Here is a 23,623-nt window from a genome sequence, read left to right as displayed (position 1 = left end):
AAATTAGTAACTTCAAATCAGAATGCAATGTCTACCAAAACATTTAAAAATTATTTGTCATAGGAGCTGAGCTTGCAACATTTTTAAGCTATAAAATGGTTTGAATATTTGCATAAAAAAGAAACCTTTTATATAGAGAGATGGTAAAAAAAATTATTACTTCAGATATAGAAATTATGTTAGAAAATGATGAGGAAAAGGCTTAAATTTTTTACAAAAATTAGAGATCTTAAAGCCACCAAGCAATTGCCCTTAGAATACAAAAGCTTTCTATTAATGACAAATATCAATTCTTTCAATATTTAGAAAATTTTAAGTATTTTTCTTTACTTTTAAATGAGTTGGGTGACATGAGACATTGCCCAGTTAATACTTTGGATACATTTCGTCTCAAAAGACTTCTGTATTTACAAAGAAATGTTATCAATTTGTGGACTAAAATAGTAAACTGTGGCATAGGTATTTTAAAGCCTTACATAACTGTCAAAAAAGAATTTTTAACTAGTATAAAAAATCATTTCAGTCACAACAGCTAATTCTTTAACTATGTTAGGTAAGACATCAAATTTTAAAGTAAAAGATTGCTATTTCTCCTATTGTTTTTGTTCAACTATATGATATATATGAAAAATATTTATGAAAATTTTTTTTCTAGTTTCCTGAAGCAGATTCTATAAAAAGGGTCATGGATAGGGTTGTTAGAATCATGTATTACATACAATATGTTAAAAGAAATAGAAGACAATGAATATAATTATTTTGCATTGTGGCTAATGCTTGTTGTTTGATCATAGAAGAGTTTTACAAAAATGTACTTTATTTTTACTCCAGTTCAGGATTTTCCTAAACAAAGGATATGTTTGGCAAGTGTTTAATAATCAAAGACAAAATGAGTATATACTACATATGAATGAGATGAGTTTGAAGCCCCAAAGGAAAAGATAAGCTTATTTGTGACTTTGCTTGACAGATATGAACTTCAGTTGAAATTAAAACTTTCCATTATACAAATCAATAATAATTATATTACACATTTTTCTAACGTGAATGCAAAATATTTTAATTGTAATTAATAGTTATATAAATTTGCAAATAATACAAGAAGCATTTGAAGAAAATATTATCGATATTAGTTTAGAGCTGCTTTTCAATTTATACAATTCCCTTTTGAGTTCTGTTAATAATACTGAGTTGACAGAAGAATCATTTAATTTACTTGGACAGATTGTTTTGAAACTGATGTGCTTTTGCTTTAGTAAAATTAATTCTAAAGAAGACAAACCAGTTTTGTTAATGTGGAGGATAATATTAAAGGAAAATGATTTTTTGAACTCAATTCAGTATTAGAAAAACTATTAAAGGTGTTAGAATGATTAGCAGATACTTGGTTTGCTCCTGTGCACAACATCCATGCTTTGAGACTGCCCTGAGTTCAAAGTGTCTGTAACATCTCTTTCTACTTTTGGTTTATAAGATTCATACATAAAAAACACTATCATGCTTTGTTGGTCCAATAATTGTGTTGAGGCTGTATTGACAATAGTAACCTTTCTTGCCTTGGTCACCTAGCTGGCAATGACACATGAGCAAGATAGGTGAGTCCCCATGGGCCAGATGTCTCCGTGGATGTTTCAGACAGGACCAAAGTCCTGCAGGGATTAGGAATATCAAAACTATTAGAAAAATGCTTAGAAATATTATGTTACTTCTACATATGTTTAGAATGTATCAGGTATCTAAATCTATTTTGCAATTATGATTTTAGAAAATCTAAATACAGGTAAAATAGTTTCAATAAAAACAGCACTCAAAGTGAGATATACTGTTAATGTAAAATGCATATTAAACTTTGAAGTCTTAGTACAGATTATAGGATATAAAATATTTAATTAATAATTTTATATTGATTAAATATTGAAATGCTAATCTAGACATACTGGATTAAGTAAAATGTATTATTAAAATTAATTTATCCTATTACTTTTCTCTTTTTTAATGTGACTACTAGGAAATGTAAAATTACTTATATGGTTTGCATAGATTTCTATGGGACAGAACTCTTCTAGATCCCTAACCATACTGACTAAAATGTGGTATGAAAAAAATGTACCTAGGATTCTGGATTCCCACGGCCAAAACTTTTTTCCCTTTTTTTTTTTGTTCAATTGAAAACTCTTCAAGGGCAAGAACTATGTGTTTATTTCTGCATTTTCAGTTTCTAGCATCTAATATATGATAAATAATCCATAAAGATTTTTAAGGAATAGAAACATTAAAACATGAATGAATAAACTTATGAATGAACAGCCAGGTAAAAATGTAGTTACTGTAGTTACTGCCTAAATGAATAAATCTTTTCTGTCTGCTGCTACAGATTGGAAACTTATTCTCCTTCAACTCCTCCTTTTTCTAGTTATCAATTTAAGTTCCCAAGGACAAATGCTCTGACTAGGTTGACCATATATCCTAGTTTGCTCAGGTGATTCCTATTGTATACTTGTTTTTCTGTTGTCATTATAAACAGCTCCTATTTAACCTTTGGAAGAGAGGGAGGGAGATTCCTGCTCTAGGATTATGAGATGACTGAACACTTGACACCCGACACTGGACGGATGAGATTGACAGTAATTGATTAGTCACATAAACCACAGACCAGGGAAAGAAGACACTGTGTGCCATGCAGAGCCACACAGAGTTGCCCTCGGGAACAGAGTGAACAGCCAGGGGTTGAGGGAGGCTTTGTAGTATCAGAGGTTGGCTGCCCCCTGGTTCCATGGAGGGGTGTGAATGGATTGTTTGAATAATTTTGCAGGCAGGCAGGGAACTGAAACCTGCTACTCAGGCATGAGCAGAAATTGCCACCTGGTCTCCCTAGGAAGGAGAGTTGTTTGGCCAGGGGTCCTAACCCCTAGGAGTAGAGTAGGGAGAGGAACTTGTGGTTAGACCACTCGAGGTCCTCCAATTTCCAGATGTCAAGGCAACATGTAATTTTAGGCCTTACGTCACAATCTCCCTCCACCCTTATTAAAAATGTCTTGTTTTGTATTGTAAATTATATGGCTATCCTAGACTGGCACTCATAAATTTCATTGATGTCTTGGCTCAAGTTGGGACAAAATGAAACCACATGTCTAACCTCTGGTTTCTAAAGCAAGTGCATATACAAATATATAGGTTTTGGAATATTTACCCTTTGACAATTAAATAAATAGTGGGCTAAATGTTTCCTTCTTCTCTACATGCCTTTTGATATTCACCTTTCCTTTCCTAATACATACCATTTCCTTTCCTCTTAGACATTAAGTGAAAAGGCAAGATGAACTAAGTTGATAATATAATATTCTTTTAAAGACATAAATACCTGGAATAAGGCTCATTTGAATGTCAGTGTTGCAGGTTGTGATTTACCAGTCAGATGTTCTGTCCTTAGATTTTAAAATGGGACCATAGATTATCATTTGGAAAGAGATGAGGAAGATGGGAAGCAGATGAGTGGGTGTGGGGGGATGATAACTTATGCTCACCCTCTTCTTTTGTCAGTAGGGATCACACTTCAGACTGTCAATTAGGAAAATGTGATGACTCAAAATACTGTGAGGTAAATGAGACATAAATTGAAAGAAACAGGAAAACATGTTACTTCCAGAGGGTCTTTAGCAGTAGATGCCACAGGAAAAAGTAAATGGAAGTTGCCTTTCGGGGGTCACTAAAATATAAAGGAGCATTTGTAATTAATTATACACACATCGGCAAGTTACCGACCTGAAAGGTGTTTTGAGTTCTGTGACTGACTTAAATTACAAAGATTCTTCTTTAAGAAATTTAATTGTTTCCACATTAGTAACAAAGTAATAATGTGCATAGTCGTAGAATATTTGGATGTGAGGTTATTATACAGAACTTGATATAAGATCTTATTACTAGCAGTTTATGTGTTTTATGTCAAAGTATACCTGGATTTTAATGTATTTGGGAAAGAAAACACATAAATATAGTAGTTTGCTAAATATTTTGTAGCATTTAGCAAGAGAGAGAAACTTAGAGAGAAACAGACTTCCTCCACCACTGATACTGTCACTCGACAAATCCTTGAGCCTGGGTAGTTAAGTACAGTTCTCCAGGAAGGCCATGCCAGCACACGCCAACCACATACATATGGTAGACAAGTAGTCTATGGGAAAATTGCAAGATATAGCAGCTTATTATGGTTATAAGGAAGTAGGGAGAATTAGGTGTCTTTTCATTATGTGGTTTGAAAGACAAAAGACGTCTTTGAAAAAGCAAAGAAGGAAGCATTAAGAGAAACCAGTTTGGGAAAGAAAATCAAGACTTATTTCAAACAATTTATTTAATTCATACTAAGTATTGAATACTATTGCACACACTATGTTTATTAACTCATTTAATCTTCATAAAAATCCTATAGAGTAAATTTTACTGTTATTCTTATTTTACATTTGAGGAATTGCAGTTTAGATTAAGTTGGAGAATAGAGTTTCATCAGAATTGATATTTGTCACCCCAATGATTTTAATAAATTTTAATAAAAGAAAGAATGGGTAGATAAACATATGCTATAAAAGATTATTTTAAAGTTTTCACTAGCAGCATATTTAAACAGAAGTTTTACTTCAGACAATATTCTGTTTACTGTTATTTAGGGTTCTTTTGAAATGGATAGATCAATTATTATTATGAAATATTGATCAACATGTAGAAAGTTTTAACAATGTTGTGGAAATACTAATGCAAAGTGCTGTTTTCCACTAGCCCTGAAGTATCTAATGGAGTTTTTTCATCCAAATTATGAATTTTGCCAAGAGCAGTTAAAAAACAACAAACCAATGTTAATTAGTATAATAAGCTTGAAGGAGAGTCAATAAATAGCATTCTTAAATTTGTGTGATTAGAGAACATTTTCTAGACTTAAATGAATGCCCAAATATTAAAGAGTTTGACTTTAAATATTTTAATATAGTTATTTACTTATTGCTTTTAGCTCTCCTTACCTCATTAAAGAACTTAGAAGATTATAATACATTAAATTATCTCATTTGTCTTATGTCTTGAACTCAGTCTATAACCTTTTTAGAATGTGTGTTAGACTGTACATTTCTCAAGAAAGGACATGTTATATATTACATTAATATGGCATATAATTTTGGCTACATAATTTTCTTAATGTTGATATAAATATGTAGAAACATTTGGTGCAGAATATTATATATTATGTTAATCCTGTACCCTAGTGCTTGTTTTTTGAATTTGCCATTTATATCAATTATATTTAAAGGAAATTAATTGACTAGTTTATTCTACAGCTTAATATGGAGACAGTTTTACTAGCAAAGCTAAAGATTTATAGTACCCAGAGCAACCAAATTTGAGGAAGAAAAGGGAAGAGAAGCTGCTTAGGAAGTGAAAGATGAGCAAACACTTGGAAAGGAAGCAAGAGGACCCAGACTACTTCAGTGCTAGTTTAGAAGAAAGTGTTTCCCTAAAATTTTGTGCTTAGGGGTGGGCTGGCATTTACAGTAATTCATTCTGGCCCCAGTTTATCTTCAGGAAGAGTATAGAGGAACATGAGATTATGTGATAAGAAAAAGGTTGAGTCAGGATTTCTTTTCTTATCCAACATATTTAAAATCTGTGGAAATTCCATCCAAATCCAATTGTGTGTCATCAAGACCAGGAATTAAAGAAGGCTTGATTTATTATCTAATCTCCAAATGCACAGTAACTTCCAGATTTAAAAAAAAAAAAGATCAGTTTTAAAAGGCTAACAACTTTTTTTGGTAGTAGGGCTTAGTGTGAATTTTTTTTTTGTTATCAGATTTATGCAATTACATGAATGGTTTTGAGGTACTATGAAAAATATTTTCTGAATTGTCAAATATGAACAAAGTGAAACGCTTAAGATGGTTTTCAAAACTCTTTGAACTCTGTAAGTGCCAATCAACTGTTATTTCTGAGGATAGGCCAATAAATCAACTTGATCGTAAAGCACAAATGAAATTGAATTTAGTTTGATTTACTTTGGTCTTGGAATGATTTATCATTCTTTTCTCTTTTTAATATAAGAATATATAGAGAGAGTGGAATAGAAACACTTAAAATCTTATATTCAAATCTATACATATCTATAATAATAATATACAATACAATTTTCACATCTAGCAATTTACTATAGATATGTTTATTTCTTGTTGATCAGCTACTAAGTTATTTCCCTAACCCATTCGCAGTAAAACCTTCATGGAAAGAGGAGACTTTTTAGATAACACTCTAACGAAATCATTTGTGCTTAAAAAAAAAAAAAAAAAGATAAAAAAACCCTGACCACCTTAATTGAGTTCATTTTATTATCCTAGTGTATCATCTTTTCTTGAATAAAATATGGTGTACACATTTTTATCTCTCGGTCTTGGCCAATGCCTGTCTGAATTAGTGTAGAGTTTTCCTGATCAGGCGCATCCCTCTGTCAGCACCTCACCATGGCAAATCCTAAAGGCTTGTTGGGTTCTAGAAAAAGTAATCCTCGTTCTTTTATAGGATTTCTTAAAATTGTCATTTTAAATTCATTCAGTTCATTCTTTTTTCATTTTTCTCAGAGCTAGTGTATCATTTTTGGATATTTTAAATAGAAATTTGGAGAGGATAACTTTAAAACTCGAAAGAGGTATAAATGTTATCTATCAGCTATTATTTATTTAAATTTTTTCCCCATGTAGTAAGTAAATTAACTGACTTTAGAAAAGTATAAACAAAAACCATTCCATACTCAGTGACACAGCTGCCTTCAAGTCTGCAGGTCTTGGGCTGGTCTCACACTGAGATACCGGTACCCTGGCATGATTTTCCTCCCTTCCAAAGGCCTCTGTTAATTTAAGACATTTTGTAAGTGACTACTCTCCTGACTGCTGCCTAGACCTGATCTCAGTGCTTAGGGCGACCCACATCTCATATGTTCTCCCTCAATCTGGACAGTCACCTTGATCCACTGACTCTTCTTTTCCATTGTTGATTCGTTTCACCCCAGTGTATGAACATGTCTATTGAGTCTACAACACTACAGCTGTATGTACTGTCATTATTCAATTGCATTGGGTTTTCTCACCTAGGCTCTCTTACCTATTCCTAGCTAAGTAAATATTTTTTCCCAAATCATAGAAAACCAAGTGATCCTGCTGTCTTCATGCAGATTATGACCTTTGAAAATAAAAACAAGACACTTAACCTCTAACAGGCATTTTGGCTGTGCAGGTGTTTGTTTAATTCTCATTTCACATTAGAACACCTTGTTAGAATAAGTGAAAATTTAAAACGAAGTCTCAGCAATGAGGATAAAAGTTTCATTATGTTAGAAATATTAAATACATACATACTATAATAACCAAGTTAATTAAAATCCAAGCAAAATAAAGAAACACTGGAAGGATACATACAGTGATTACCTAGAGGAGGGTGGGGAAAGGAAGCAGGCAGAAGGAGGAAAGGATGGCAGAGGGATATTTTACTATGTACCTGATTATATTTTCTGGATCTGGCACCATATGAATGTATTTGCAATTCAAAAATTTATAAGAAATAAAGCAAAGCATGGACTGTCTGACAAGAAATGACCTCTTTCCTTACACTGCTGTTCTTTCTGTTTGCAATTGCAATATTGTGAAACACCAGGTTCGCAGTTCCTGTGTGTTGATCAATGGAGAAATGGGACTTTCTTAAGTCATAGCTTAGCTACATTAGAAAAGTGTCGATTTTCCCTATAACCAAGAAGAGATGTTGGCTGTTCAAATATAGCAGTCTTGAATCAGGGCAGAAACAATAAAAAAGCAAATGGTCTCTTGAATGGCTCTGAGTTTTAGAGAGAGGAAGGAATCAAGAAAGCTTTGTCTAATGATATGTACACAAACTTGTAGAAGTTGTATCTTAAATGCTGGATCCACTCCCCCAACCAGCCTCCACCAGGCACTAACACTCCCACTCTATCTCAAATGCTTTAAAATAAGTCTGTAGTTAATGGGCGAAATCTGGCATGCTATGTGTTTTTGTAAAAAAACAAACAAAAACTTTATTGTAACACAGCCAAGCTTATTTGTTTACATATTGTCTATGGCTACTTTTGTACTAAACATTTCCCAGGAGGCTTCTACTTCTCATAGTTTAGCGATGTTGTTCCACACACGAGAAGGGAGGAAGAAAAAAAAGATGGGAGAGATAGAAAAAGGGGGAGATGAAGGGGAAGGGAGCAGAAGAACATTGTGTTGGTCCAGGTTACCTAAGAAACAGCCTCTGAGATGGAGATTTGGTTGCAGCTAGTTCACTGAGGAGTGCTCTGCACAACACTAGTGAGGAAGTGAGAGGAGCAGGACTGGGGAGAGGTAGAAGTGGAACTGCAAGGCAAAGCCTCCATTCTGCCACCACAGCTACTCCACCATATGTGCCCATGTGCCAGCATTGGACGGAGCTGCCATGATATGGATAGGGTGATGTCAACTGGCCCAGTCATTCTCTTTAATTGGGTGTTTAATACTTCTTCAGTAGTGGATGCCTTGCAGTCAGTGATATAAGATTTTTACATTTCATGTCCACTTGCATAGATCCATCCTCATGCATCTTTCTCATAAGCCCTTGCCTCAGTATCCTCATCTTCTACCAAGCTCCTGTCCAACCAGCCAAGCATTTAACCATTACTTTGAGTCAAATATATATTTCCTTCAGGCTGCTTTTTTTCTACAAAGTGGATGATCAGTTGAAATGATAAAAACTCTGCCCACTGAGAGTAATTCTCTTTACTATTGTCTTTCAGGGCCAGCGTGGGGGAAGGGGCCACTCCAGTTTTGATTTGTACTCACATACCAAGCCATCTCATTTCTTAATTTGGCTCAATACTTTTAGGTCCTCCATTGTTTGGTTTTAAGGACACCGTTTATAACCACCAGTGTGAGCTGAGGGAGAGGCACTGGTGCCATGAATGCTGGTAGCAAGGGGTTTGGGCTGTTTGCTCATGCAGCGTTCTTGTGTTTTATGGCTTGTTCCTAATCCCATATGTACAATGCCTGTCTTGTGATGAACTGCTGCTGGGCCAGCCAAATTTTAAGACTTTATAGGTTTGGCAGAATCCAGTTCCTAGGGGGCAGTTCTGGCTACACAGTTTCCTGATGTCTGATGGTCAGGTACTTCCTTTCTACCAGGGCCGAGAAGCAGGCCAAGAGCTAATTGTTGGACTGCTGTATAATTCTCTGCTGTAGATCCTAGTTGTCTACATTGTGAGTCTCCTATCAGGTTTTGCTGTAGCCTGTATATGACAGCTTCTTCCATCACAGATACCTGAAACTGTATTTCCAGCCAGGTCCTCTGGCCAAGCAGCAGGGCAGCTTGCACCACAGTCTGGTCCTGCTAAAGAGTCCTTTCCTGTTCTGAGCTCATTAAAAGATAACTGTCTTCCGTAGAACTCAGTAAACGGGCTGGAGCCTGAAGAGGACTACCAGACACTGGGCTTTCTTTCTTAGCGTAGAAGTGGAGTATGCAGTAATTTGCCCTTTGCTTTGCAGTGGATGTCTGGGTATGTCCCAGACCACTAGACCCCTAAAACTTCACTGGCGTAGTGGGTCCTTGCATCATTATATGTTTTATCTCCATGCTTCTAGTGTGCTTATATCTCATCGAGGCCTTTTAATAGTTAGCTACTTCTTGATCACCCAGTCTGATTGGCATGTCATTGATATATCAGACCAATGTGATATTCTGAAGAATGCCCAGATAGACAGCAAAATGTGTTTTCACGTGTATTTTTTCACTCACTTTTTTTTTTTAAATTAGTAAAATAGATTAAGAAATTATTAAAATGACATTTTTCTAAAAATGCTAAAAAATGTTTTTAGAGTTTAGGTGAATTTTCTCAAAATAAAAAAAATATATATATATTTTGCATAGAGCTTATGGAATCCAGTGGGAACTATTCCTAAACAGTACCATCCTCGGACTCTGTAAAAGGGCCCTTTCCCTGAGCCCCATACTCCAGAGGCTCACTGGTATAACCTACTGCATAGGCTGAAGTGTCTGCATGGCCACGGGGATATTCCCACACAGACATCGCCATCCTATCCTCCAGACCATGCCCCAGGTTCTGGGATCTTGGAATTTCCTACCTAAACAGCCCTGAGCACATTTCCAGATACTTTGTGAGTCCTTTTCATGGATCTGTCTTTCTAGGCCTTATTCTACTTCTTCGTCCCTTGAAAGGATTAAAGATTAAGTATTTTCTTTGAAATAGAATTGTTCAAAATAGAAAAAAAAAAATACTGAAGATGGGAATGTTACCTGATCTCCATTTGTGGGGAGAGAAACTATGTTTATATACAACCTCTGCAGAGAAGCCTAGTCCACTGTTTTAGTTTCAGAAGACGGTTGTCCCCTTACCGAGGAGCAGAGTGACACCGGGTGCTGGATTGCACATCTGGGTTCCAGCTGCCCCTGCACAGTCCTCATCGTTTTCCCAGAGAAAGTAAACACCTATTCTGACCTTGTCCCTGCGAAATAGAGACAGAAAATTGTCAGAGCCAATGTGTGTTGATTGATATAATTTACATGTAAGCAATGCATAATATACAGTATAAATATGTAATGTATATAAATTATGGTCATTCTCATTATTTAGAAATTTAAACATTAAGGTTTTAAATTAAATGGTAATTTTTGAACACCGAGAGCTTCTATTTGGATTGCTTTGAATAGTTTCTGTCACTGAAGCATGCCCAAGAACATTAATAAATATACTTTAATTTGATGATGATAATTTTGATTGAGGAAGGTATGCTTTAGTAGTTTTTGTGGCACTCTTTTAGAAGGTGTAATTATAGCAGACAAAGAACTCTATTTGAAAGGATGTGATATATTCTTGTAACTTGCAACAAAACTATGTAATTATTCTCACAGTTATTTAAATTTAAGAATTTGTTCCCTTGAAGCCTGAAAACCCATCTGTGCCTAAGTTTAATTTCCCTGATGTTAAATGCCATAGCACTCAATATTGGCATCTTTTAAATTGCAGAAACTATATTTAAATTATAGCAGTTTGCATTAGCTGTAAACATAAAGCAATCGTTTATATTCTGTGAGTTTTTCTAAGCTAGTTTCCTGAATCTCACATGTATATCCAACAAACTCACTTTATATATTTTGTGAGGCGGTCTATTCCCTCATTAATCTCACTTCCTGAGACCTAACTTCTAAAATTACCTGGAGACCATTTGGTGTGAGTTGTAAGCAGAAAGTAAACAACGTTAAGACGTGATATGACAGCCATACTTTATTTACTTTCTTTATGTCAGAACAATTTTGAATATTTGGGCCAAACCAAAACAAACCAAAAAGAAAACTTCAAAACCATAAAAAATCTAGCCTCACTATAAGGCACTTCAAGATGGATGTTTTACATAAAAGAAACCAAACTCCAAATTCCTCCTTCAGTGTATTCCATCAAGATTATCTATCAGTGAGTTAGAGCAAAGGCTGCTGGTAATAACGTATGGCTACATGGTAGTTCAAGTGTGCCAATGGGGAAAAATAATGCTTATCAATCTGTGCTGCAAAGTTTCCTTCTTCTTCCCTATTCTCAGTTTCTGAAATGTATTTTTTCTAGTATTTGGAAAGAAAATAGCAACAACTCCACCAAGATGCTTGTATTTTCTCAAGCGAGATGTTCCATTTCCTCCTTATTTGCTCCAAGTTCTATATGATGCAATTTTTAGACTATGTTTGCTTCTTAACACCTCCTACGCTCCCTGCCCTTTTTCCTGAGGAGAACTGGAAAGCTAATATGTCCAGCACTCATAAATCCTAGTCCTTTATTTCCTTAAATGGTTCCATACTGTCTGTTCTATAATATTATTAGAATTTCAACTATACTACGTTTCATCTGTTTCAGGGATTTTGTATAAATTTGTGTTATGAATTCTAAGATAGCCTATTTTGGTCTTTTTAAGATTTAATTATTTGTATTTATTCATCGTAAGCCAAAACTGTGAAAGACTTTGAAATGTAGTGGGTATCCTGACAAGCCCTTCCATCTGGGTTATCTCTGTCTTTGTTTTTGAGCAGGCTGTTTTGCAACTCTCCAGAGATAGATGTTAATTTGTAGAAAACTGAGAGTAATGCAAAAAATTTTCATCTATAGAAATGCAAATTATGTTTGATAGAATGCAATTAATTATTGTCCTGAGAATACTGACTAGTTTTGCCAGTTTCTCATCCCTTTGTAAATTCATTTCAGCATTCCTTACTCGACAATAAATATGTGCTACTTTGAGTTTTCTTTTTAACCATGTGATATTTTTCTGTTTTTCTTATTAATTGATTAAATAGTATTAGTTATTAATTAAATAAAATTTTGGAAACGTTCATTTTAAATTTGTATGAGATTTATGATTTTGCCTTTTTGGAGAGTTATTCTTTATGATTTTTTTCCTCAAGGCTTGAAATTGATTCTCTAGAAATTTATCCAGTCCATCAGCATAAAACAACTTCAGTTCTCTCTGCTGGAAGCCACCAGATGTTCATAGGTCCCAACCAGCAGCTTTGATCAGGAGCGGCGGACAGCTTGGAGTTGGGAGTCAGGAGAGGGGAGCTGTCTTCAGGTCGCCTATATCCCTAAATCATCTCCTCTTCTACTAGTTTTTAATAGGCATTGGGTCCTCGGATATTTGTGTTTCAAAGGTAGATAATTAATAATCTCACAAAGATAGTGTATCTGATTGCTATCTTTAATAATCATTGACCAATCCTTATTTTAAAAGAAAATTGAATCAATTGTGGGAGTGAGGAACTTATATTTAGAACATGGAGCTGAATGGCATCTTAAGAGACTGGAGAGTCTGATTTCATGCTCAGATGTAATTATATGTCTTGAGTAAAAATTATTCAGTCATCATTTAAACAGGTCTTGTTCAGTCTCAATTGTTAACTCTTCTCTAGACCTCCTTTTCTCTTATTTATTTTGTTTTTTAGACCTATATTTTTCCTTATACTTTTTAAATGGTTAGCCATGCAGATTTGATCACTCAGGCAACCACCCCATGAAGTTACATATTTTCAGAAACAATATGTTTAAAAACATTTTCAGAAATAATATTTGTTATATACCTGTAAGTTATCTAAAAAAGACCCCTTGCTTATTTACCTTATTTTATTTTTTATAGACCTGTACTTTGAAAATTTCTAAAATGATATTTAACATTTTTAACAAACCAAACTCTATATCAGATTTTTTCATAGCTTTGAAATAAAAAGCAACCAAGGACTCAAGATTTCAGAGACTAAATTTATAAATGCTTTGAAAGCAAACTTTACATAGGATTAGGTTTTCTGCCTTGCATCACTTCCTTTTACCTTACCATGTCATATCAGCTCTCCTAAGCTGCAAATTTAATGAAGACAAATTCCATTATTTTTTATAATTCCTTGGAATCACACAGAAGGACCAAGTTTTGATTCCTGTCCTTAGCACATAAGACCTATGCCCTCTGCCCTGTTAACTAGGGCAAGGCAGATGACTTTGTAAATATATGACAAGGATAAGAATAAGTAGATTGTACAATGCTGTAAAATAAAAAAGATATATACAATGTTTGGAATTAGTGTTGGTGATTATTATTACTGTACTGAATCACATGGTTAGGTGCTTTGTCAAAGATGGAATGAATAAATGCTGGACTGGCATCCAAAATTCTGTGAATTCATATTTGGAGCTTTATTGATCCTTGTCTTCAATTCTCATTAGTGTGACTAAGAGGCACATCAGCTTGAAATCATTTAAGTACACAATACTTGTAAGTAGCCATCTGAACCAATATATATAAAACACACTGTTGCCTTTGAGTACTTTAGACTTCTATGCTGCCACGCTAATTGGGCCTCACAGTTTTAAAGACATAGTTATAGTTAAATAATTCACAATATTATATCTCAGTGTATCTCATTACAAAACAGAAAATCTACCATATCTAAAGCAGTGTTTGGAATAGTATTTCTTATTTAATCATAAATGCCCCATATGAGATTTGCTTTGAAAACATAAGATTTGGTTTGTGTGGTGCACACTACTAGTTATAGATTCAATGTTTCTTTGCTCCTACTTAGTAATAGAAACCTGATTTTGTTCACTGTAGCATTATTCAGAGCTAAAAAAGTAAAAAAAAAAAGTCATTTTCATTAAATATCAGTAAGCTATTGCTAAAACAAAATGTTCCATGAGCGAAAGCTGTTAAATAGGACAACTGAAATGTGTTACATTTAAAAACCCAATCAATATCTTAACTGTAATTAAGACACAGTGAAATACCTGTATATACCTAAACATGTGAATGTATAAGTTCATGTAACAAATTATCACATTAAGATGTAAAATGTTTGGAGCATCATATCCTATTCAAAAGTTAGTGATGTTAAGAAACAGCTTTTTTTTTTTTTTTTTTAAATATATTAACTAACATAAGATCTTTAAGATCAACAGTGTATAAGATACATCTTTTAGATTCTGGAATCCATTTATTCTCATTATGTTTATTAAAATGTCTACTCATGATTCCTATAGTCCCCAAGTTGTATTTGGATTCTAACTTGAAATTATTCCTACATATTTTGGGTATATAATTTAATATATATATATATATTAAATTTTATATATATATATATATATATATATATATATATATATATATATACTTTAGCTTAAAAAATATATTAAAAGATACATACATCCCATGAAGCTTGCATATTAAAATCTTTCTACTTAAGAGCTTTGAAATAGAAGTGATACATGTGAAAATGATACCAGGACAGACAGTCTGGAGGGTGTGCCTGTTGTTACTTCTTTAGTCTCCCTTGCATCTAGGAGTAGACATGTGACTCAGTCCTGACTAGTATGATATAAGCAGAAGTTTACCAGGTCAGTTTCCAGAGAAGTTATTGTTGTCATCATAATAAAGGCATAGAATTCGTAGGAACATATCTTTTAATCTTCACCTTTTTTCTTTCTTTCCTTTGGAATGCCTTGATATCTGTATGTGGAACAATCATATGATGATCACAAGACAAAGAAAGCAGAACAGCTGGAGAGAAGGTGCTTTGGCCTTTGATGACTTCCTTAAGCTATCATCATAAATGTTTTCCTCATAACTTTGATGCAGCAGAAACACTAAAGTTCATAGTCAAACTGGTCAATAAATGACAAAGCAAATTGACCCATTTCCTAATAAATTTTATATATAAACAACTTTGGTTTTATTCTGAGGGTCACTGGGTATATAGATCTGAAGACAGAATCAAACTCCAGATTCATTTTATAAAAATAAGCTTTTCAAGTAGATGTGAAGGAGATCCTAAAGGTGGAAATCTCTAGTGATTTCAATTTCTGTAGCTGTTGGTTTTCACAGGCAAATGATGTACTGTGATTATCATGATTTTAGCAAATTTCCCAATATCACATGAGGTACATCATGGATTAATATTTGGCAATTTTCGCATGAATGAAATTTTGATTTTGTTAACCCACATATTTCTTCTTTGAGGAATAGCTCTTCCCGTTTCCACAAAGGACATGTCTTCTTAACATGTCAATTCTTCTGGCCTTAATGGAATTTTAAAATGCTGGGGAAATTCAAAATTGTATTTAAAACAAGTACATTTATTTTAAAACTCTAAAAAAAAAATAAAAAGAATGCACTTCCTTTTTTCCCTCTCTTAAAGCCGATGATCCTTCTGCTTTGAATGTTTTAAATCCATTATGTAATTCTACTTTGTATTTTCATAAATTGTATGATAATAGTCTATCCTTAAGTGCTCAATGTCTTATCTGATTCTTGTGACAACTAATTAATTACAAGAATCCAATAGGAAAATGCACTATTCGTACGTGAGAAATGAAAAGCAATTTTGATTCTTTAACAGAGCTTTAAATTTCCCTTATTTATATGCTAGTCTTCCTATCTATCTCCAATGAGAGAAATTATTTTTGACCAACAGAGATATTTTGCTGTTCTAGTAAAGGACATACTTAAGTTGTGATTATTGAACTTGCGTCAAACAATAAAATGAAAAATATATGCAATTGAGATTTTGAAGTACTTGGGAATTTGTAACAGGTGATCCTGTGAGCATTGCTGAATTTAAGGACCTAAGTTTTATACATAAAGAGGAATGACAACAAAATAATCCTCAAAATATTTTATTCTTAGTGAAATATGAATGCGGGGAAATAAAAAACAACAGCATGAAGTTTATGTGAATGCTTTTGATGCCCTTGACATTTTACCAAATACTAAGAGGATTAAGAACATTACAACAAATGCTGTTCTGGTTTTCAGGGTATTAACAATATGATTGAAGCAGTAGTGTTACTCTGAGGTTGGGACTAAAGACATTTTTTTTTTTTTCAAATGAACTCTTTATTAGCAGGATTTACTATATAGGACCATAAGTTTCGTGAGAGTTTCCCTCTTATCTTTAGTCACCAAACTTTGCCTTAAGCCTTCATCCCTAAGAAGAATATATGCATTTGAACTAAAGCACCATTTTGGGTTCAAATACAGTAAAGGAAATATATTGGCAAGGTAAATGATAATTAATCTTTCCAAAAAATAAGTTATATACACCAGTTGCTAAAATAAAAAAATAAACACGAGGCCCTAGATGACAAAACATAAAATGCATTCAGAGGCAAATGTGAAACTACTTCATTTTGTTTCAAATTTGGTCAAGCAGTATGCAGTATGGTCTTTGTTATCTGAAGCTTGAGGGAAGAAACATCAGTCAGGTTCTGTGAAGGGATGTGAGCACCTCTATGAGAGGAGCTGGTTTCCTTCGGAACCAATTCTAAGATGTTTATTGCCAAAGGTTAGCCTAATATATCATTTAGAAAGGGTCATGGTTGCCTTTTTATAGTTTAAAAAAAACAAAAAGTCACATTTAGTGAAAGATTTCTGGAACTTCTATTAAGTTTTCAGATGTTTTGGCAATAGCTTTCAAATAACCACAACTTTTGCTAACCCTAACTTAATTTTATTAGTCTAGACATTAGGATGAAATAGTATCCATACTCTTGTAAACTGCTCCCTCTCTTCTGTCAGTTATAAACGCACTGTGTCTTCTTTGCCAAGTTTTGCATTTGATGGATTCCAGGAACTACTCTCTAACAGTGAGGTCATCCCTGAGACAGTGACTGCCAGAGGAAGGTGAGGGACATATGGTGGCCTGACAGTCATTCTTTCCACTTCTGGTAGGAGATTACATAAGAAGAGTCTGCATTTTTAAATATATGTCTAGTGAAATGAAGTTCATGAACCTTTTATTTCCTCAAATGACCCGTACTTAAGATTTTGTCTGAATATCAATAAAACAAAAAATATGGAACTCTTAACTCATTGCATTGTCTAATATTACAAGAAAATTATATCAACGAAATTGTGAGTATAGAGACAAAAAATAGAATTTGTAATATAGAAGTGGAAATAGTGGACATTTCACAGCATTTCCTGAGACGGACAGAGTTTAAAGAGCTCATGCTGTCTGTGGGGTTAACTATCTTTCACCTATGTTCTTCTTGTACTTTATTCATTTCTTCTCTTAACTTTGCACAAGTTAAGTCTTCTCGATGAAAAAATCATGGTAGAGGACAATGAGAAGTCCTGTTACAGAGAAAGCAAATGAGAAAAATGAGTGGAGAAATTAGCTTGAAAGTTCGGTATGTGAGATTAGATGTGGGAAGCATGTAATAGTAGAAGCAAAAACCTATGGAAGAAAGTTCCTGGTTTCTAATTTTAACTACTGTACACTAACTGCCTTGTCAACATTTGGTCTGGATTGACTTCTCCTTTACAAGATAAGAAAAATACATAATCGCTTTGAAGCCTGTATCATAGGGGTTTGCAGATGAAAAATCTGATACCTTTAAATCTATCTTGAAGAGATAGGAGATACAGATAATAACCTCGATGACACCTAAAAGTAAATATTTAAAAAAACCTTGTCAGAACTATGCTTTCATTACCTCTTTTGGTGCATGACAATCATCCATCTAGTCATCTAAGACAAAAATATTGAAATCCTATATCCACTTTAATAGTATTTTGACAGGGATGCATGGAGAATGATAGGTCAGCACATAGTTAGGCAACACTGCACTCCTTAGAAGTTCTTCAGCTATTCTGAACCAACCAGTCTTACATTTTGTAGCTTGTTAACTGACATGAAAAGTAAGACATTAGTTGAGTCCATTCGTTAATGTGTGCGGGTCTCAGAGCCTGATGAAAAAGAATATGAACAAAGTATACTTTGGATTTCAGAACTGTTTGATAGAGAGTGGCAGCCTAATGAAAGCTGAATTGAAGGGAGAAAGAAGAGGGTCTCTGAAAGAAATATGAATAAGTTAAAGCTTTGGTAATGAATGTTACAGTGAGAGGTAGGATCAGAATGTTGTAAGGAATTATAGTCCCAGATATGATGTGAAACCTGCTTATCGTATTGCTCAACCAAACTTCTCATTCCTTACAGGAGGCAGAATGCAGACTGAGTTGAACTGCAGTGTTCAGCAATTCTGAAGGAAGCGACAGCAAAAGACTCAAGCTTTGGTTTAATTGAGGTGCCATCATCTTCAAGTCTCAACAGGGAAAGTAGCCCCTAACTCAGACTCTGAAATTCACAAGTTACATTTAATTTACATATTTAATCACTATACGAACTTTTGAACCTCTGGACTTGAGTCAGTTATGTTTGTACTATTGGCCAGTAAGGACAAGGATACAGTGATTGCATTTAAGTGTCTCTTGAATTCTTTTTCTCGCTTTCATCTCTACTACCATTGCTATGGTTTTGACACTCAGATGAATTTTTTTACTAGGCTCCTAACTGATATAATATTCTTCAATCTCGTCCATTCCAAACCATTCTGTACTCTGCTGCTGGAGTTATCTTTATAACTTGAAGATCTGATCAGGTTACTTTAGTGCTTTAATTACTTCAGTAGCACCACCAGACATTCAAAATAAAATGAAATCCTTTTCCAAAAGCCATAAAAACCTGTCTAGCCATGACTATTGAAGTTCCGTTTCATGAATTAAATATATATATGTATTCGATATGTACATACATGTACATATGTATATAGTCATTTTACAAATACTTCCTGAGTACCTATTGTATTTTTCATTAAAGGAACTTACATTTCCATGGGCAGGGATGGATAATAAATAAACCCTCTCCTAAAAATGAAATTAATAAAATAAATAACGACAGGATATATTTTGAGGAAAATAGGAGAGAGTATGGCATAGAGTGACTAAGTGTGGAGAGGGCATAAGTGCTACTTCAGATAGGATGGTGACAAAGGTACTATTATTAATCACTATTTTGCAAATGAGGACACTGAGCAGAGAGAAAACAAATGGCTTACCCCAGATCGCATAGAAAAATGTCTAGCTTCTAAGTGTCAGAATCTGTTACTAACAGAAGCAGTCTGGCTTTAGAATCTAATCACCATTCTATAGTACATGTAGGAATTTGTTACACTAAATAAGTACTTAATTGCTTCTAAGTTTAATGAGAAGCTCATGTAAAATATTAAGCAAGGAAGGCAAGATTTACCCTTTAGAATGATTCCTCTGGTCACCGTGTGTGTCTATTTGAGAGGGTGTACTTGCAGAATATAGAAGCAAAAATGATTAGTTAAAGGAGAAATGTGGTCATTCTGCCAAGAGATGGTCATGATTTGGACTAAGTAGTGCTAGATCTCAATGAGAATTTGTCAAATTCCAATGTATCTGGAAGGCAGAGAAAAAAGATTCGTTGATCAACGAGAAGTAGAGATTATGAAATAAGGCTACTAAGGAAGACTCTTAATTTTGGTTCATTGAATATGTGAATGGTGAGACCATTAACATCATATGGGTGGGAAGTAAGTTGGGAAGAGTTGGAAATAAGTTTTTGCTAAGGAAATGTTAAGCTCGGTAAGCCTACTGGATATCTAAATGGAGAGTTTAAGTTGACAGTGTAAAAATAAATATTTGGTGCTCAGGGTGAAGTTGGGACTAAATATATAAATCTGGGTATCATCAGTATATGATAACATGTAGAGCTAAGGAGCCATATGAGTTTATCTCCTTGAAAAAGAACATGATTGTCATTCTGATTTACTTGTTACGTCCCAAACATTCTATGACCTTTCATGCCTTTGGAACTTCGCACGCAGGTAGATGATAATTTTCTTGAGAAAATACATCTAATCTTTCATGTCTTATCAAGTCTCCCTCTTTGGTAAAGCTTTTCCTGATTCCTTATGAAGAATTAGAGACTGATGAAAGCATTTATTTTATCTATCCGCCAGTCTGTCCATCCGTCTGTCTGTCCGTCCATCCATCCATCCATCTATCCATCCATGCATCCATGCATCCATCCATCCATCCATCCATCAATCCATCCATCCATCCATCCACCCACCCATCTATCCAACAGTCTTATGTTTGGTATCATTAGCTAACTTATGCTAGAGAGTGTTAAGCATTTGAGGATGCTACAGAAAATACATCTTTTAGAATTTTTTTGTCCACATACATTGTCTACAGCTGTATTTTTCAGACTTTGAGATATAACATAGAGCATCATTAACACAATTTAATAGGTCTTAATAAGCATGAAAAAAAAAGAAATAGAAGAAATAAAATAGAAGATATCAGAGTGTATCATGCATAACAGTAAGTATTGCTTAGTGAATCATTTTTCCCCTAACGTATATATTTACTAGATTGAAACATAATGTTTATTTTTTTTTTAAATTATGGAGAATGTTCTAAAAAGTTTGAAAGATGTTGTACTACACCACTCACTCCCTTACTTATATGTCTCTCTCCCCATTTACCTGAACTCCGTAGAGGAAGGAACCAGATTATTTTACAAACCTTTTTACATTTGAATTCTCAGGACATAGCTGCTCTTGTGCATCGGGTAAGCAATAAACGTTTGTGGGAGAGGTGGTGGGAGAGAGAGAAGTCATAGAAAGTAGGGCATTGGAAGGAGGTAGCAAAAAGCATCAGTGAAAGTAGGCTTCTGCAGTCATGAGTGGTTAGCCAAGCACTGGGATTTCTGCATTATGATGGGAGGATAAGTACAGAGTAACTCCAGAAATAGGTATATTATGATAACTGCTTGTACCACAGAATGAAAGAACAATTGGATATCACATTAAATGAAAGTGTTTCTAATGTCCTGTCCTGTATTGGTTGTTATACAAGACCAAATTATTGTTTTTATAATACCGATTTCATTTCTGTTTTGAAAACTAAATAAATATTAAATAGTTGTTACTTGATTGGTCCTTAATTAATTGATGTCAAATTTTATCCTCTGGGTCATGTACGTCTATGATTTGTAGATAACTCCTACATCCTTGATAATAATTAACATTCTTAGAAGTAATCTACCTTTAAAGGAACTGCTTGATCTTAGAAAATTAAAAGGAATTCAAACTACACTTACTTTACGTAAAAAATATTCCTTTGCCAGGAAGATTGGTAAAGCTTTTATCCTGATTTAGTCCTTGTTTTCAATTCTTTCATTAAATCCAAATATCAAGTAATAGGCCATAAATATGCATTTTAAAAATTTAATCTTTTTTAACATAAAATATTTATTTCCTGTGTCTTTGAATTGGAACAGTAGTTGTTTATGTATTTTTAAATTTAAAACACCATCTCGACCACAGTCTGAAGGTATAGAAACATATTTGTCAATTGCTTTGCCCGCTATTTTCTTATGAACTTTTATAACAAAGTTACTTATTATTTTTATAGTAGTCTCAGAAAAGAAGGCTAAAATAAAAAAAGGGCTCTGAATACATAAGGGGCTTGATAATGTTTCGATTGAAAAAGGGAAGAAGGAGTGAGAGGGAAAGAGAGTGCGAAAGTAATAAAAGGAAACATATTTAACATCTATGTCTTGCTTCGTCTTCTTCTGAAACAACAGCCACAATAATAAAGTTTTACCTAGAAACGGAAATAGGAAACATCCTAAAGGAGCACGTCTTGCCTCTACGTAGTCCATTTCTAAGAAGGTAATCATATTAAATTCCACATATTCCAACTTCTTCTATCTAACTATAGAACAAAATATTCTTTTAAAATTCGATTATAGGTATCAGCAAGCATAGTAGCAGTGACAGTGTGGCACACAACATGAAATGAGAGTAGAGATATGCTGGAGAAAGAAAACTGTATTCCCATAGATTCTTTACCCCCGAAGAAAAATATTTTCTTTTGGTTAAAACTCTGTAGGGCTAGAAGGAGGATTAAATGAACTGTATGCCTGAGATGAAGTAGGGATGGGAGGTTTCAGATACACAAAATCTAAAGTGAACGCCTCCCTCCTCCCATCCATATTTTCTAGATGGTTAAATAAAGTATTTGGCACACTGATGGACACATAGGTAGCACTCAGTTAATGTTAGATATTATACTGAATGGATTGAAATTGAGGGACTTGGTATAACACCTTAGAAGGTGGAGAGAGATGCATAAGTGTAGTAGGCAGAATAATAGTCTCCGAAGATGTCCTCATTCTAACCTCTAGGACCTGGGATAGGTTTTGTTACATGGCAAAGGGGAATTAAGGTTGCACATGGAGTTATGGTTGCTAATCAGTGTGTTTTAAAATAGAGAAATTATCCTGGATTAATTGGTGGGCCTAAGGTAATCACAGAGTCCTTAATGGTAGAAGGAGGCAGGAGAGGAGGTCAGAGTGATGTGATTGGAGAAAGACTCAAGGCACCTTTTCTCAGTTTGCAGATGGAGAAAGGGCCAGAAATCAAGGCATGCAGCGAGCCTCCAGAAGCTGGAAAAGGCAAGCAGATGGATTCTCCCTTAGAGACTCCAGAAGACAATGCAGCCCTGCTGACACCTCCATTTTAGCCCAATGAGACTTATGTCAGGCATTTGACCTACAGAATTGTAAGAAAGACACTGTGTGAATTTAATTTTAATGAAGTATGCAAGCATATAGAGATCTGCAAAAATGGTTTTGCTAGTGACATTCAGGCAAAGATTAAATATATCTCACAGGGGGTTTTAGACACATCATTTAAAGTTTTATATTCCTAAAAGTATGGTAAAACTTTAAAAAATTCAATTTATATATGTTTAATCTATTGTAAGGTTTAAAACTCTGTTATTTAAACTAGCTGCAACCTGTCATCAGCAAAGATTAAATATATCTCACAGGGGGTTTTAGACACATCATTTAAAGTTTTATATTCCTAAAAGTATGGTAAAACTTTAAAAAATTCAATTTATATATGTTTAATCTATTGTAAGGTTTAAAACTCTGTTATTTAAACTAGCTGCAACCTGTCATCAGCTCCTACTCTGTTCCCTCCTCTACTATTTCTGCCCTCACTTTCACCAGCACTGCTACATATGCATATACAGACACATTCACCACACACACACACACACACACACACACACATACCCTCACTCACACTCACACTCACACTCACACACACTCACTTATTTTATTTATGGCTTCCTAATTGTATGTCCATTAGGCACTTTTAAAATGTTTTTATATTGGATGACAC

General features: G+C 34.2%; 2 long non-coding RNA genes across 2 annotated transcripts in view; both read left to right on the top strand.

Moving 5' to 3' along the window:
- Positions 1–20,430, top strand: part of LOC120613447 (uncharacterized) — a 93,846-nt gene extending 73,416 nt beyond the window's left edge. Inside the window, exon 3 of the long non-coding RNA XR_005655708.1 lies at positions 18,553–20,430. This is a non-coding gene — a long non-coding RNA (uncharacterized LOC120613447). The remainder of the gene's footprint in view (positions 1–18,552) is intronic.
- Positions 20,431–20,495: 65 nt separating this feature from the next.
- Positions 20,496–23,498, top strand: LOC120613446 (uncharacterized). The gene is made up of 3 exons (XR_005655707.1): positions 20,496–20,997; positions 22,015–22,102; positions 22,826–23,498. It is a non-coding gene; the product is annotated as an uncharacterized LOC120613446 (long non-coding RNA).
- Positions 23,499–23,623: the final 125 nt, after the last annotated feature.

The sequence above is a fragment of the Pteropus medius genome, unplaced genomic scaffold (genome assembly GCF_902729225.1).
Source record: "Pteropus medius unplaced genomic scaffold, Ma_sr-lr_union100, whole genome shotgun sequence".
Classification (NCBI taxonomy): Eukaryota; Metazoa; Chordata; class Mammalia; order Chiroptera; family Pteropodidae; genus Pteropus; species Pteropus medius.
The sequence above is the reverse complement of the archived record's forward strand: the minus strand, read 5'-3'. Positions and strand labels throughout refer to the sequence as shown.